This window comes from Capsicum annuum, chromosome 2 (genome assembly GCF_002878395.1).
Source record: "Capsicum annuum cultivar UCD-10X-F1 chromosome 2, UCD10Xv1.1, whole genome shotgun sequence".
Classification (NCBI taxonomy): domain Eukaryota; kingdom Viridiplantae; phylum Streptophyta; class Magnoliopsida; order Solanales; family Solanaceae; genus Capsicum; species Capsicum annuum.
This window is the reverse complement of record NC_061112.1, coordinates 88,471,655-88,488,324: the sequence shown is the minus strand read 5'-3', so window position 1 is coordinate 88,488,324 and position 16,670 is coordinate 88,471,655.

The window sequence follows — 16,670 nt, the reverse complement described above, 5'->3', positions numbered from 1 at the left end:
ACATACCAACGTAGACTTACATTGTTTTTCATAAGGGTCAAATAGTATGTGAATACTTTTGTTACTTGGTAATGGAACCTTATTCTAGTTATAAGTGCTAGCACTGGGTGGACAAAAATCATTCTTACGAAAAGAATTGATTTTGTCATCTAAAGGATCAACTAGTGCTTGTGTACTCACAACAAGAGCTTAGTCCTGATGCAACATAACAACACCAGTATCACAAAAGGAAGATTCATACACTTCTTCACTAAGCAAATCCAAAACTACACCACTTTGGCCACTACTAGCCATATCACAACAATTCAAGTTTCTAGGAGTGTAGAAGATAGATTTGTTACCTTGTAGATCATGGGAAGTGTGTTATTCACTTGGTTTTGCATTATGACAGACTTCTTGCTCCACATTACAATGGAATATGTCAAGGTTTTCCTTTAGACTCACTTCTTCATCACTTATACCAAAATTGGAACTTTTGGCCAAGGGCTTGAAGGGAACTCCCTTGGGCTTCTCCTTGGGTCTTCTAGGGTCTTGAACCTACATATGAAAAGAGATAGTATTTGGGTTAGTAAGTTATAAGGATTCTTTGTGGACAAGATCCACAATCAAGCATTTCTTTCCCTCTCCAACTTCACTATCCGCGGTTTTCCTTTCCCAATCTCTTTCCTTATTTTCTTCATATTTTTTTATATCCCACCACTAAGTTTCTCTCCATATTGAGGCTTGACCTCATTATCCTTGGATTATAACTTATGGATAAGTGGCATTGGATTTGGTTGATGATGGGTTTGGATTTGTGGCATGGGGTTTTGTGGAGTGTAGGGTCTTTGGTCAAGTGGATTTGGGACTTGGTGGTTTGAATTTTATGGAGGTTTTGGTGGACATAGTCTATCGACCCACGCTTTAATCCTAATCATGTCACCCCTCATGTATCCCAAATAACCCCTCATGGATCCTACATCACCCTTCATGGATCTCAAGTCACCTTTTATAAGGTCTAAATCACCCTTCAAGTTGCGGTTTAGTGCATCCAACCAAGTCATCAAGACTCCCAAAACATTATTTCCCAAAGGTTGGGATGTGGTACCTTCGGATTCCATTACAATTGTACCTAACAAGAAGAAAAAAATATCAAAGGGAAAACCTAAAAAATGAACAAACACGTTAGTTCAATAAACGTCACCATACTCACACTCGGATCTCTCCTCACACTTGGTCTCACAAGTGTTGAAAACTTGGAATTACTTGGAAAGTGAATGAGTGGTGAATATTCTTTGGACTGGAATCAATTTTTGGTTTTAGAGGGAAAAATGAAGGTTTGAAGCCTTTTTTGGAGCTTTAATAAATTCAAAATGGATTGGTCCACTCAAGTGTACTTTCAATTGTACTTGCTCGTCCCCTCTTCCTTTTTGGAAGACTTAGAATATGCTAGGGAATATTCTTGTACAAACACTTAGTACACTCTCTTTCTTCTCCTTTTTTGGATCAAATAAGCTACTTGAATATTCTTCTTCAACAAGATTTGAAGATGGTGGATGAACAATATGAATATTCAAGAGTTGACCACAGTTTGACCACTAGGCAAATGAACCCCAAATTCAAATTTTCTTTTAGATCTAGGATCCCTTTTCCAAGACAAGCACAAACAACAATAAATCAGCCACAAAAACGCCATACACAAGGTATCCACCACGAGATCCCACCTCAAAAGCTTCAAACAAGTCACAACAATGGTGGATCTAGATCAAAAACAACCAAATCTTGTTCCAAACGTAGATCTAGACTCCCTAGGTGCTAGGGAACAAGAATCTAGCACTTGAAACCAAAAAAAAACACACATAAAAACTAAGATTTAAAATGCTGTCCAAGTACAAAAATGTGAAACACCTATTTTTTTTTTATTTTCTTGACTCTAGACTCTTTTTGTGTAGAGATTTTCTTAGATCCAAGACATAGAGTTGTGGGAACAACTCTAATACATAGATTTGATACCAAATGATACAAGAATAAACTACTAAAATGAAACTACTCCTAAAGAACCTAAAAATCAGCAACTACATGAAAGGGAGATGAAGTAGAAGACACGGATTTCACACAAAATAAGATAGAATTGCATAAAAATAAAAGGATAGATAGTGAGACATACACCTACACCAATGAATAGCATCAAGGTATGTATCAAACACCAAGACACATAACAGAAATGAAGGATAACACCACACTCTTAGGTGGACCAAAGGAGTTCACACTCTTCACTCACACCTTTCTTGCCAATTGATCAACACAAGTGAAATTCATTAAATGTATTAATCCCTAGTTTCGATGTCTTTTCCAAGACCTACACTAAGATGGATTTTCCAAGACCTACACTAAGGAAAGAAAATAAAATTTGAGTAATACTCAATCAATTCATCAAAGTCTAATGAAAAGAGAAGCTAAAATGTCTATTTATACTTATTACAACACAATTACTAAAATGCCTTTAATGAGGGCTTCAAGAAAGGCTCCTCTTGAGTTTTATTTTGTAGTTTAAAAAGTCCATCATGCCCTTAATGTGAGGCGCATATGGTGTATAAGATCCCTCCTCTTTTTTTAACTTGGACAAGGATTTGAAAAGGCTCTAAAAGGTCTTCAATCACTTGCACCATTCGAGACTTGAACCTTCTACAAGATCTTGTACTCATTGTGCTCTTTATGCTTGTATCAGTGATAGCCTGATAGTCATGAGGTGGGCTCAAATATCAATCTATATTTTGGGAAAACTTCCAGGTGGTCCCTTCAAAAACCTATTGAGCGGATCTAGTTTCTTTGGCTGGACAGGTGGAGCCATTTTCCAAGTCAAATAGGAAAAACAACTGGTATTATGGGTTTTTATGTGAAACTTCTTGGGCGATCCCCCGTTATCCTATTGTATGGGTCTGGTTGCTTTGGCAAGGTTGGAAGAGGCATTTTCCAAGTTAAAAAGGAGAAACAATAGGAATTGCATATTTCTGCATCTTTCAGTGGGTATTAGCCTGTGATTGGTGGGGGGAGGGGGAGGAGGGCTGGGCTTCAGATAAGAATTTAGGTAGAAATTTTCAAATGATCCACAGATGGACTATTGAGTGGATCTAGTTTCTTTGAAGGGGCCAATTGAGACATTTTCCAAGTCAAATAGGCTAAACAATAGAAATTATGGATTTATTATCATTTTCGATAGTTGCTAGCCCATAATTTTGGGGTGGCCAATGCCACTTGGCAAGATCATAGGCAAAACTTCTCAAGCTATCCTACATAGGTCTATAAAGTGGATCTAGTTGCTTTGGTAGAGGCCGATGAAGCCATTTTTCAACATTAAATGGGTAAAAAGGTAGGAATTACGACTTTTTTGCAACTTTCGGTGGGTGTTAGAATATGGTTTGAGTGCAGAATCTTGGAAAGATTGTGAGGTCAATTTTTTAGGAGGTCACCCAGTGGCCTATTAAGTGGATCAAGCTTCTTTGGCAGGGCCGGTGGGGTTATTTTCTTGGTCAAACTGGTGAAGCAACAGGAATTATGGATTTTTTATGACTTTCAATGGTTGTTAGTCCACGATTTAGGGGTGGACACAATATCTAAGCAATATTTTATGCATAACTTCTCAAGATCTCCCTTGGAGACATATCAAGTAGATCTAGTTACTTTGGTGGGGCTGGTGGAGCCATTTTTTCCACATCAAACTAGTAAAAGGGTAGGGATTACAGGCTATTTGTGACTTTTGGTGGGTGTTAGCATGAGGTTAGGGTGTGGGCCTAGGATCAGAGAAAGATTTTGAACAAAACTTCTCAGGAGGTCCCCTGATGGGCCATTAAGTGGATGAAGTATAATACCCCAAAAAATTTAAAACCTTCATGCACCCAACATTGTATAAAATTCAAGTACATATGAAAATAAAATCATGTAATTGTAGTATTGGAAGTGATTTATACAAGTATTAAGGTGTAACGCCCCAGAAATACACCATGGAAGCCACACGGTGCTAGGAACCACTAGTGATCTCAAGCTAACCCACGAACTGACATACTATTAAGCAACTAAATTGTAACACATTAAATAAAAAGTTCTGCTGTGTGGAAACATAATCATACTGAAAATTTGAAAAAAAATATGTAACTAATAAAGTTTTACAATTTGATAAATCTGAAGAGAAGAACTGAAATTAGATGATTGATTTTGATTGATATCTATGAAGCCTCTACTATACTGACAATAGATAGATAGGACGTGACTCTAACAACCATTAATCAATACATCTGAGTAAGAAAGTAAAGTACATGAACAACATCTAACTGAAGTCCCTAAAGTAGGAGAACTCATCACCTGCTGGCTAAAATCTGCGTATGATCATGATATGTGGGCTACAACTGGTACCTACATTATGAAATAATGTAGCAACATAAACGTATATATATATCAGTACTTTTGGAATGTACTGAGTATGCAGGGGTGAATGCACTAAATAAAACTGGTTTCATACATAATCTTAAAACATGAATGACTAGGTGTAAGTAGACTCACCAAGAGACTGAAATAAACTGAAAGCAAAAATATCTTAAAACTTGAATAACAACCATAATCTGATAAGTTGGTGAATCACTACAATTAGTTTCTTAAAACTTCACTCTTGTAATATAAATAGAACTAAAGGTGAAAAATAGTAAAACATTGGTATTGTAAGAATACTGGGTTTGAAACTACGTGATGGAAACTGGCATAACTCAAGGATCTGAATAAATAATTATACTGAGCACGAATGCATACATATACAAAACCAAACAAAAAATATACAAAAACTTATCTGATTAACTGAATGATTGATATCTGAATACTGGTCATGTAAGACTGAACCGTACTTAGTTTGAACAACTGGACTAAAACTGTAGAGTATTATGCATATAAGGTAACGACTATCTAAATAACATGAGATAACTGAGAATAAATGCGTGAAATTGTAATATCTAAGAATGCAAGACTAAGTGTATATTTGTTATGTTAGTGAGATAAATCTAAAATCTGAAAGACTGAAAGCTGTAAAATTGAGTATTTGAAAGTCTTTAAACTTACCCAAGCAAACCTGAAATAACAACACACTGAATACTTATTGACGCTGTGGGAGCTAGCTATACCTGAAATGCCCCAAATATAATTAGGGTCCAACCTGTAACCCCAGTTTAAAGGGTGTCAGCACCGTGCCACGGGTGCTAACACTGGCTGCGTGGATCTACTATCTAATGTCCCGAAGGACGAGGGTGTCATGCCTACTAACGGGGGACCCCTCAGAGTCTATGGTAGCACCGTAGGTATGGAACCTAGGGAATAATACTAACTCCTCATGCCTAACTGATGGGGGAGACACCATCCCTAGATTCACTCGGTGCTAAGTGTTACTTCCAACTGAAGACACTGATTCTTGAACTGAATTAGTCATGACTGACACAACAACTGATAATATTAACCGATGCTTATGGTTTATATGAGATCATTTTACTATTACCGAAACTATGTAAACAACTAAATTTTTAGGTAATCATAATCCCAGGACTCGATAGCATTAACAATAGGGACACTACTAAAGCTTCAGAAACATAATAAGAAAGCATTATTCAAAGAAACCCATCACTTGGGCATTTCATCAAACACATGGGGATCATAAACTTGTGCATAGAAATATCTTAAACATGGGTGCATAATATGATTACATAACTAAAATCATGAATTGGGGAATTTACATGAAATTCTCTTGAAATAGGACATGGGCGTTTCATCACATCATGTAAAGATCATAACTTGAACATAAAAATATCTTAAACATGGGAAAACAATAGAGTTACATGGCAAAATTCGTAACTTGGGGGTTCATCTTGAAATTGATTGAACATGATATGGGAATTTCATCAAACATGTGGAAAGCATGAATTTGAAACATAGGAATGTTGCTAAAAATTAGGAATTTAAGATCTATCATGGAATTCACATGAATAAACCATGGGAAACTCAAATTCATGGGTGGGGAATTCAACATCTTGCATGGAATCACACATGGCCTGAATTCAATTAAAAACACTATGAAATCATGAAACTAAATCTTTATTGAACATACAAAACTCTATAATAAGAATAAAATTTCATTTTTAATTGAAAGAGGGTTTTGGGCTCCAAGGGTGAAAGGGGACCCATGGATGAACTCCTACATGCCTTAATTGATTAATAGGATGTAAAAGCTTGAACTTTGAATCTATAATGGTGTTCCTAAAGCTTCTTATTGAAGAAAATTTGATGAAGTTCTTGGATTTCTTGAGGGGGCTAGGGTTTCCTTGGAGAGAAAAGGATGAATAACAATGTATCCAATGCTTTTGGGGGCTGAAATTATGTGTTATGGATGAATTTGGGTGAGAAAAATTGACCAAAGTGACCCTAGACCCTTAGACACTGAAACAATGGGTGAAATTTATCTGTATCGTGCCGGCCATCATGTCAGGGACAACAATCCATCAGCTTACCGCCTCTCACAAAAAATGTTATAACTTTTTGCTCGGATATTGGATTAAGGCATATTTTTTATCGTTTGAAAGCTGATTGAATTATATACAATTTGGTGGGTCTTGATCTACAAAATTGTATGTATATAAAAAGTTTTACACGTTTAAAGTAGACCCTTGTAGAATCGAACACCAAACTATGGACGAATCAAAGGCTCTTAGCTCAACTTTGTTATAAGTGATTCTAATAATCATTTTCACCTCGAAAGCACATCAAACACGAGGATAAATATCATGAAACTTATATTTACATTTGAATCATTTTTATTATAGATTATACACGTAGGAACGATGGAAATGCGGGGTATTACATTATCTCCCCTTTGGAACATTCGTCCTCGAATGAGACTAGTTAGACTGAGGGTACTTAGGAAACTGAGATTATATTCTGAACATGTATGATTGAAAACATGATTGCATAACTGATTCTGGAACATGATACATGAGCTAAATATCATGGATTGAACTGATTTCTTGAATACATGTAACAACATGAGAATGATTATAAGGTTGAGATAGAAATGAGAGAGTCAAATGATGAGTAACCATTATTTCTAGCTGGATCTTGTTTCATGAAGACAAGATGAAAGGTTTAGGACATGAATACTCGGGGTATTACATCTCCCCCTTGGGATACTTTGTCCCCCAAATGATATCGACTTGGCTGAAATACAAAGGAAAGACTGAGATAATGGATGGGAAACTTATGGACTAAATCATGACTGAATATCTGGAATCTAAAGCTGATGTATATGCACAAAATGAGCTAAATTTGGAATTTGCATTGACGTGAAGTACCTCATGAATAGGACAGATTGAAAACCATAGGAACTTGTCTATCTGATTGCTAGACTGGATTGCTAGCTATACAAACTAAATTATAATGAAATCTTGTACTCAGCTATACATTCCACTTGTACACCAACATGATATCCAAGCCTATCTTAATAACCACACATGAACTTGTAGTCAAACAACCCCAAAAGTATATTTCTCATATTCTCTAAACCTCTATCCTTAAAACTTTCATGCACTAGCCCAATAAAACACACATAGAATTTCAACTAATTATGAAATATATCAAAAACTTGGCCTTAATATTACTTCACACTTATAACCTTAGATCAAACAAGCATACAATAATTTCTCCTAGCCAAAAAACTAATAATCACTATCCTTATATAAGGAGAGGTCACTGAAAGGTTAGAACATAAGGACCTGAAACATGAAAGGATAACTTTGACACTTAATTGAGGCCTGAGGAATAGAGTATCAAAAACATAAATTCATTGAGGACAGCTAAACTGAGGACATACATGACATAAACTGAATTTCGTTGATCATTAAGAGTGTAGGATGAGCAACTAGAACTGAACATACTATAAAGCATGTGTACCTGAGTCTTGAGCTGCATGACCTAAGTTTAGAGTTTATAATTTCATGGAACACGATTCGTACTACTGAGTAAGACGGAACTCTTCATACTAAGAACTTGAAGTGTACATGATTTTTTATAAAGCGCATGAATATGAGCTATGATGATGGATCTGACATGTAAGGCATGAGTAGATGTCGTGATGAGTGAAAAACTTTGCACTGAGATAAGTATAGGTTGGGAATCATCCTTTCTTACTGCTTTTCTACACACACTGGCATTACTACTAGAATCTGAGAGCTTAACTTAGTTACTTGTTCTATCATCTTCCTTTTAGCTTTAAGCCATCATTTTAAGTCCATGGACCCCTCTACTAAACGCTAAACTGAACAACAACCTCTTTACTATAGAGCTCGAGATATATCAATACACGTAAATACTAATCTCACCCTGAAAGCCTGCACCTGAAAGTGTAGAACCCGCTCCTAGTACTTCCTTCTGATATACAAATCTTAACTTTCTATAGCCCATAACTTAGCTAGTAAAAATGTTACATACTACATTACTAGCTTTATTCACACTTAGAAACTCAAGGATACTATCCAAGAACCCATAGTTTAAAAACTTACAAATACTACAATCCCATATCACCTTGGGTACATCACTAGATCATACATATATCATCATACTTAATTTCAAATCAATAAGCATAAATTCTTTCATACACTGTTAAAGCCTACTGATTCACCTTTCATACAACTAGCCCCATGAATACATAATCTACTAGATCAATATAGACACTATCCCCACTTAACTGCTGCTAAACTTCTGGATTCATGCTTCTATTTTAGATTATATGCTGTGAAAGGATTCTAAGAAGGGATCTAAAAACACATCCGGAATAGATGGATTAATGTGAGAATCTATATAAGTTCCTCAGAGAACACTTCTACTACACGATTTGGGACATAAAAGAAGGAAAACATTTTCTAAATGCCCTGTAGCCTCTCAAAGAAAAGTACAAACATCTCTGTACCATTCGCAAGACTTTACTTGCCACGGATTTATAGATATCCTAGAACACTTGTACTCTGTGCTCTAATACCGAGTTTGTCATGCCCTAAAAATACACCATGGATGCCTTACGGTGCTAGGAACCATAAGTGATCCCAAGCTAACCCATGAACAGGCATACTATTAAGTAACTGAATTATAATACATTAAATAACAAGTTCTTCTGTGCGAAGACATAATCATACAGAAAATCTAAAAAAATATATAACTGATAAAATTTAACAACCTAATAAATCTGAAGAGAAGAACTAAAATTACAAGACTGGCATCTATGAAGACTTTACTATGCTGTCTATTGATAGCTGGGACGCGACTCCAACTACCACTAATCAATACATTTGAGTAAGAAAGTAAAGTACATGAACAACATCTAACTAAAGTCCCGGAAGTAGGAGAACTCATCACCCGCTGGTTAGAATCTGTAACTGCCTGATTATGATATGTGGGCTATAACTGGTACCTATATCATGAAACAATATAGCCATACAGACGTATATATAGATGAGTACTTTTGGAATGTACTGAGTATGCAGGGGTGAATGCAATAATTAAAACTAGTTTCATATATAATCTTAAAACATGCATGACTAGGTGTAAGTAGATTAACCAAGAGACTGAAATAAACTGAAAGCTAAAATATCTTAAAACATGAGTAACAACCATAATCTGATAAGCTGGTGAATCACTATACTTTGTTTCTTTAAAATTCACTCTTGTAATACAAGTAGAAATAAAGCTAAAAAATAGTAAAACATGGCTATTGTATGAATACTGGGTCTGAAACTATGTGATGGAGACTGGCATAACTCTAGAATCTGGAAATACAATTATACTTAGGACGAATGCATATATATACAAAACCAAATATAAAATATACTAAGCTTATTTGATTAATTGAATGACTGATAGCTGAATACTGGTCATGTAAGACTAAACCATACTTAGTCCGAACAACAGGACTAAAGCTGTAGAGTACTATGCATACAAGTTAAGGACTATCTAAATAACATGATATATCTAAGAATGAATCCATGAAAACTATAATATATGAGAATGCAAGACTAAGTTTATATTCGTTATGTTACTGAGATAAGTCTTAAATCTGAAAGACTGAAAACTGTAAAATTGAGTAACTAAAAGTCTTTACACTTAGTCAAGCAAACCTGAACTGAAAACACACTGATTACTCATTGAGACTTTGGGAGCTAGCTATAACCGACATGCCCCAATATATAATTAGGGTCCAACCTATAAACCCAGTTGGAAGGGTGTCAGTACCATTCCATGGGTACTAATACTGGTTGCATGGATCCATTATCTGATTGCTAGAAGGACAAGGGTGTCATGCCTACTGACGGGGGTTCGCTCAAAGTCTATGGTGGCACCGTAGGTATAGAACCTAGGGAATACTATTAACTCCTCATGCCTAACTGATGGGGGAGACGACATCTCTAGATTCACTCAGAGCTAAGTGTTACTTTTAATTGAAGACACCAATTCTTGAACTGAATTAGTCATGACTGACACAAGATTTGATAATACTAACCATTTGAAGAATAATACTTATAGTTTATATGAGATCATTCTACCATTATTGAAACTATGTAAACAACTAATTTTTAGGTATACATAACCCCCAGGACCCGACAACATTAACAATAGGGACACTACTAAAGCTTTAGAAACATAATAAAAAAACATTATTCAAAGAAACGCATCACTTGGTCATTTCATTAAACACATAGGGATCATAAACTTGTGCATGGGAATATCTTAAACATGGGAGCATAACATGATTACATAACTAAAATCATGAATTAGGGGATTTACATGAAATTTTCTTGAAATAGGATATGGGAATTTCATCCCAATATGTAAAGATCATAGCTTGAACATGAGAATATCTTAAACATGGGGGAACAATAGAGCTACATGGAAAAATTCATAACTTGGGGATTCATATTGAATTTGATTAAACATGATATGGGAATTTCATCAAACATATGGAAAGCATGAATTTGAAATATGGGAATGTTGCTAAATATCAAGAATTTAGGATCTATCATGGGTTTCACTTGAGTGAAGCATGGGAAACTCAAATTCATGGCATGGGGAATTCAACATTTTGCATGGAATCACACATGGACTGAATTGAATTAAAAAGACTATGAAATCATGAAACTAAATCTTTATTGAACTTACAAAACTTTGTAACAAGAATAAAATTTCATTCGTTAATTGAAAAGAGGGTTTTTGGGCTCCATAGGTTAAAGGGGACCCATGGATGAATTAATACATACCTTAATTAGTTAATAGGATGTAAACGCCTTAACTTTGAATCTATAATGACATTCTTGAAGATTCTTCTTGAAGAAAATTTGATTAAGTTCTTGGTGTTCTTGAGGGGGCTAGGATTTTCTTGGAGAGAAAAGGATGAATAATAATGTATCCAATGCTTTTAGAAGCTGAAATTATATGTTATGGACGGATTTGTGTTAGGGGAATTGACCAAAGTGACCCTAGAACCTTTAGGCTTTAAAAAAATGGGTGAAATTGATCTATATCACGTCGGCCATCATGTCAGGGATGACAATACATTGGCTTACTGCCTCTCATGAAAAATGTTATAGCGTTTTGCTCGGTTATTGGATTAAAGAAAAATTTTTATCATTGGAAAGCTGATTCAATTATATACAATTTGGTTGGTCTTGATCTACAAAATTATATGTACATAAAAAGTTATACATGTTCAAAGTAGACTCTTGTAGAATCTAACACCCTACTTTGGACAAATCAAAGGCTCTTAGCTCAACTTCATCCTAAGTGATTCTTATGAACATTTTTTTACCTCAAAAGCACATCAAAGACGAGGATAAATATCATGAAACTTATATTCACATGGAAATCATTTGGATTATAGCTAATATACATAGCATCGATGATTCAAAGACTAGCCCAGTATTACATAAGGGATAGAGTAACTCCAAACTTTCTCCAAGTGAAAACCTCCATTACTAATTGATTTCTTTTGAAATTACTTGATATAGTCAGCTTCAAATGAGCATAACTCCTAGAATATATATTTTTTTAAATTATTACCCATCAAATGATGGATAATTGAATTATCTTTCCAATATATCCAATTGTCCTTAATCTAATGTCAGATTAAAAGTTATGGCCATTTTACTGAAGCTCTGTCCAGCCATCTGCCTCCCTATGATCCTAACCTATGATTTGTAGGTTCAACCTATTAGGCCATAGGTTGAGGCCATAGGTGGAATCCTGAGAGTTGAAAAGTATTTAGATTTCTATGACCCTACCTATGGTACGTAGGTTCAACCTACAAGGCCATAGGTTTAGGTAATAGGTTGGATCTTGAGAGCTATAAATGAGGTTTGATTTCCATGATGTTGAAATTCAAGGGAGGGGGGAAGGGTAAATTGAAAACTTTTTTCCGAATCAACTGATCAGCCTTAACAATCAACTCACCTACAGATTAGTATGTTTAGTAAAATATTATAAATTTGGAACTTTAAATAAACAAGTAAGTAAAAACACATAGATTTTACCCTTGTTCAGATCACGGGTGTGGTGCCTACTCCAGTCCCCTTGGGATTTAAGGGCTTTCTTTAGAGATTTCATTGTAATAATGTAATTATAAAGGGGTTGTACAATTTTTGAATCTTATTTTGTTATATAGATCTTATGAGACAAACTTAACTGGTATAAATATGCTGACTCAATCTTTTTATTTTTGTAACTATTGCAAATTGAAAATTACAAAGCTTTGTGAAGACAATAGATAGACAAACTGAGAGTTTCCTGTGAAGCTGCGTGAGTTGTCTTTTTCTGTTATCATCATTATATTTTCTTTATCTTTAGAAATTTCTTTGCTCTAAAGTGAAAACCTAAGGGATTTCTTCTCAATCAAAGATTTGGTTGGATTCCTTGATTGAGCGCTCATACCAATAGCATGTCCATATTAGATATGTCCATATGTTAAGGTACATTATTTTCTTTTGTAAGCATAGGATTCATATCTCTATATGTTCATATAATTTATCTGATCCTTTTCCTTATTTGAAAGCCCTGACATTTGCTGTGATGCGAATTTGTCCGTTGATTGTGCTCTATGTCTTGCTCCATCTATATACATATTTCTGGTTCAATATCTTAGGGATCTTTCCATGATATGATTTGATTCCTATATGTGTTCTTTTCCATGCTTGATTTGATTCCTTCCACATGTACTTATTATTACTATGGATTACGTTCGACTTTGAGATCTTTCAGATTTGGACCTATATATTTATTTTGTTAGTTTGTCATTATTAAAATATTAAGTTAATTTTAGGAGGCTAACAATCTCCCTCTTTTTGATAATTACAAAATAAACATCAATCAACTTCCCTGAGTATAAGGCTCCCCTAGCTTGTAGCTTACCCCCTCTAGCTTATAGCTAACACTTCTCTCCCTTGTTTTGACATAATTAAAAAGAAACAATCAGGCAAACAAAACAAAGCAAGCAATAGATGTACACTAGCAAGTAATATAGGAAAGACACAAGCCAAGTAATAGATGAACAACTAGCAAGTAATATAGAAAAGATACTATATAGTCTATTTTATCAGTCCACTATACTGGCAAAAACAAGTTGGAGAAATTAAGAGGAGAGTATCCCATAAACAGACCAAAACAAGAAGAGGACATGCCTTATTTGATAAAAGATTAACTTATGAACCAAATTAGTGTTTCTTGAGAAAGTAGGTGAGGGTGGTATGCATGTTGTGAAAGAAACGTTCGACATTTTTAGAGAAACTGGAGTAGGAATTCTCCACAGGGATTGCAAATTCATTATGGTAGGAGTTGGCTTCAACCTTTATGGAGTCGACTTGCTTTAACATTTGGTTGAATAGTTTGACTCCCTCCAATTTAAAGCTATGTAGAATAAAGTTCACTTTCCCAACATTCGTATCTTTGCCTATCTATACCAACTTAGCAATGGATTCTTTCAGGCTTACCAGTCCCTCTTCTATTCCTCAAAGATGTTACTTAACTTTCTCAAGTCCTTCAATACTGCAAAATCAAAATTAATAACAGACCTACATACTTTAGGAAGATCAGTCTTGGCTTTTATAAACTCCTTTTTACATCACTCACTTCTAACGAGAGTATATCCCATGCTGGAAATGTAGCAGAAACTTCTACAGTGGGCAAACTTGAAAGGTCAATGGTATAAAAAGAAAAATATGAGTGATCAATAAACCATATGGTAGATTCGAAGTTGTATGAGTGTTTCCTTTACTTTCTAGCATATATTTACAAAACCATTGCACCCAATTGATCTTGTAGCGCTTAATCATACAGTACATGACAAACACATCTCGTGTAGTAATATTACTTAGAAATCCTTTCCAAAGAATTAACATAATGACAATAATGTGAGATAAAATATGGTTCTTGAAATAGATTGACAGAGGTCCAAAATTTGATAAGTTTGCCTCAGGTTCAGCAAATGCAACTTTAGCATCCTCAAGGCTGACTTCAAATTTTTTGGGATAGGTACTCTTCATGAAAGGGAACATGTCTGATAATTTTGCATCAAACACTTTCTCAAATAGGAAAAGTTTAAGATAATTCTTGTTCCTAACACTAGAGTTTTAAGCTCACTGCTATTCTTGGAGATACTAAGTTTAGCATAGAATATTCTAACTGGGTTCTCAAAGTCCTTTGTTCCACAAATAAGAAAGAACAAGGATAAAACCCATGCCTTGAACATGGGACTAACATTACACTGTAATTCATTTAATTGCTAAAGATTAATAACTCTTCCGAGCATAATAAAATGGCTCTTAAAAGTGAAAAACTTTTCACGATGGCAGTCCATCTAGAATTTGTTCAAGACTTCAGAAGGGAGGCTTTTAAGGAAGAGGAGAAACATTTTTTGTCAGAAGAGGTAGCACAAGAGAAAGAATATTCATATGGTTAGATGAGTGAAACAATTTTGAGGAGTCTTCTTTTGATGACCGATGATAAGAATCAATTTTTGATTTTCAGAGAGGCAATCAGCTGGAGGACTTTGAGGTTGGCCATGGATCTAGTTTTAAGAATAGGAAAAGAATTCGTAAGGACATTGGAGAGAGGGTTTTACTTATAATGAGTTAGGGAAAAAGAAACGATGTTACAAATAAAAAGAGGGATGAACTGAAAGGTATATAAAGCGATGTGTTCAAATGGATGGGAAAGAAGGGATGAGTCGTAGGAATAGGGAAGGTATAAGGTGAAGGGTACAAGCATATGCAATGAACAAAAGGCAGTGAGTCATAGGATTAGATATAGGGGTAATAACGAGGAGAAAGAAAAAGGGGGAAAGAAAAGGCAAGAAAATATTAACCCAAAAATAAAAGATTGCATAATATTTTACTAGAAAAGGAAATATAGGTAAAAAGTAATAAAACTGGTTTAAGAGATTTTTCAAAGAGTATTTTTTGGCAAAGTATGTAATGCTGAATTTTTCTCAGAGAAGACAAAAATGACCCTCTAGCATAGGTTTTGTAAGAATATTGGCAAGCTGATTTTCTGAGTCAACAAAATTTAGCGAAAAATCTCCTTTTTCAACATAATCACGAATAAAATGATGTTTGATATCAATATTTTTAGCCCTAGAATGATCCACAGTATATTTTGATAAACTAATGGCACTAGTATTGTCACACGTAATTGGTACTAATTCAAGAGATAAATCAAAGTCAAATAACTGATGCATTATCCATAATATTTGAATACCATCGTTACCAATAGCAATATATTAAGATTTGGTGGTTGATAAGGCAACTGAGGTTTGTTTCTTGCTATGCCATGATATTAAGGCATTTCCAAAAATTTGACACGTCCCACTGGTGCTTTTTTGATCATTTTTATCACCTGCAAAATCAATATCTAAATATCTAATTAAATCAAGGTTTTAGGAGTGAGGCTACCATAGTCCATATCCTTAGTCCCGATGAGATAACAAATGATCCATTTCACAATAGTCATATGGGACTCCTTGGGAGATGACTGAAACCTTTCATATTAGAAGGTGCTAAACATAATGTTTGGTCGACTTGAAGTCACATAGAGTAGTGATCTAATCATCCCTCTGTATGTATTTTCATCAACTACTTTACTAGTTGTATCTGAATCAAGATTTGTTGACGGACTCAATGGAAGTTCGAAAGGCTTTTCCTTTTTCCATTACAAATTTATTAATGAGCTCCTTGTGTATTTGGTTTGGCTGATAAAGATTCCTTTCAGAATTTGCTTAATTTGTAACCCTAATAAGAATGTAAGTTCCCTTGTAAGACTCATTTCAAATTCTCCCTTAATAAGATTTGCAAAACTCTCGCACAAAGAGATGTTAGGACTATCAAAGATTATATCATCCACATAAATTTGTACAACAAGCAAACTAGAGTCCAGTTTTTGAGTAAAAAGAGTAGTATCTATTTTACCTTATTGAAAATTATTATTTAACATAAAAGTACTCAATCTCTCACACCAAGCTTTTGGAACTTGTTTGAGACCATACAGTGCTTTCGAGAGGTAGAAAGCTTGATTTGGGTAAGAGGTATTTTCAAAACTAGGAGGTTGTTTGAAAAATATCTTTTCATGAATAAACCCAT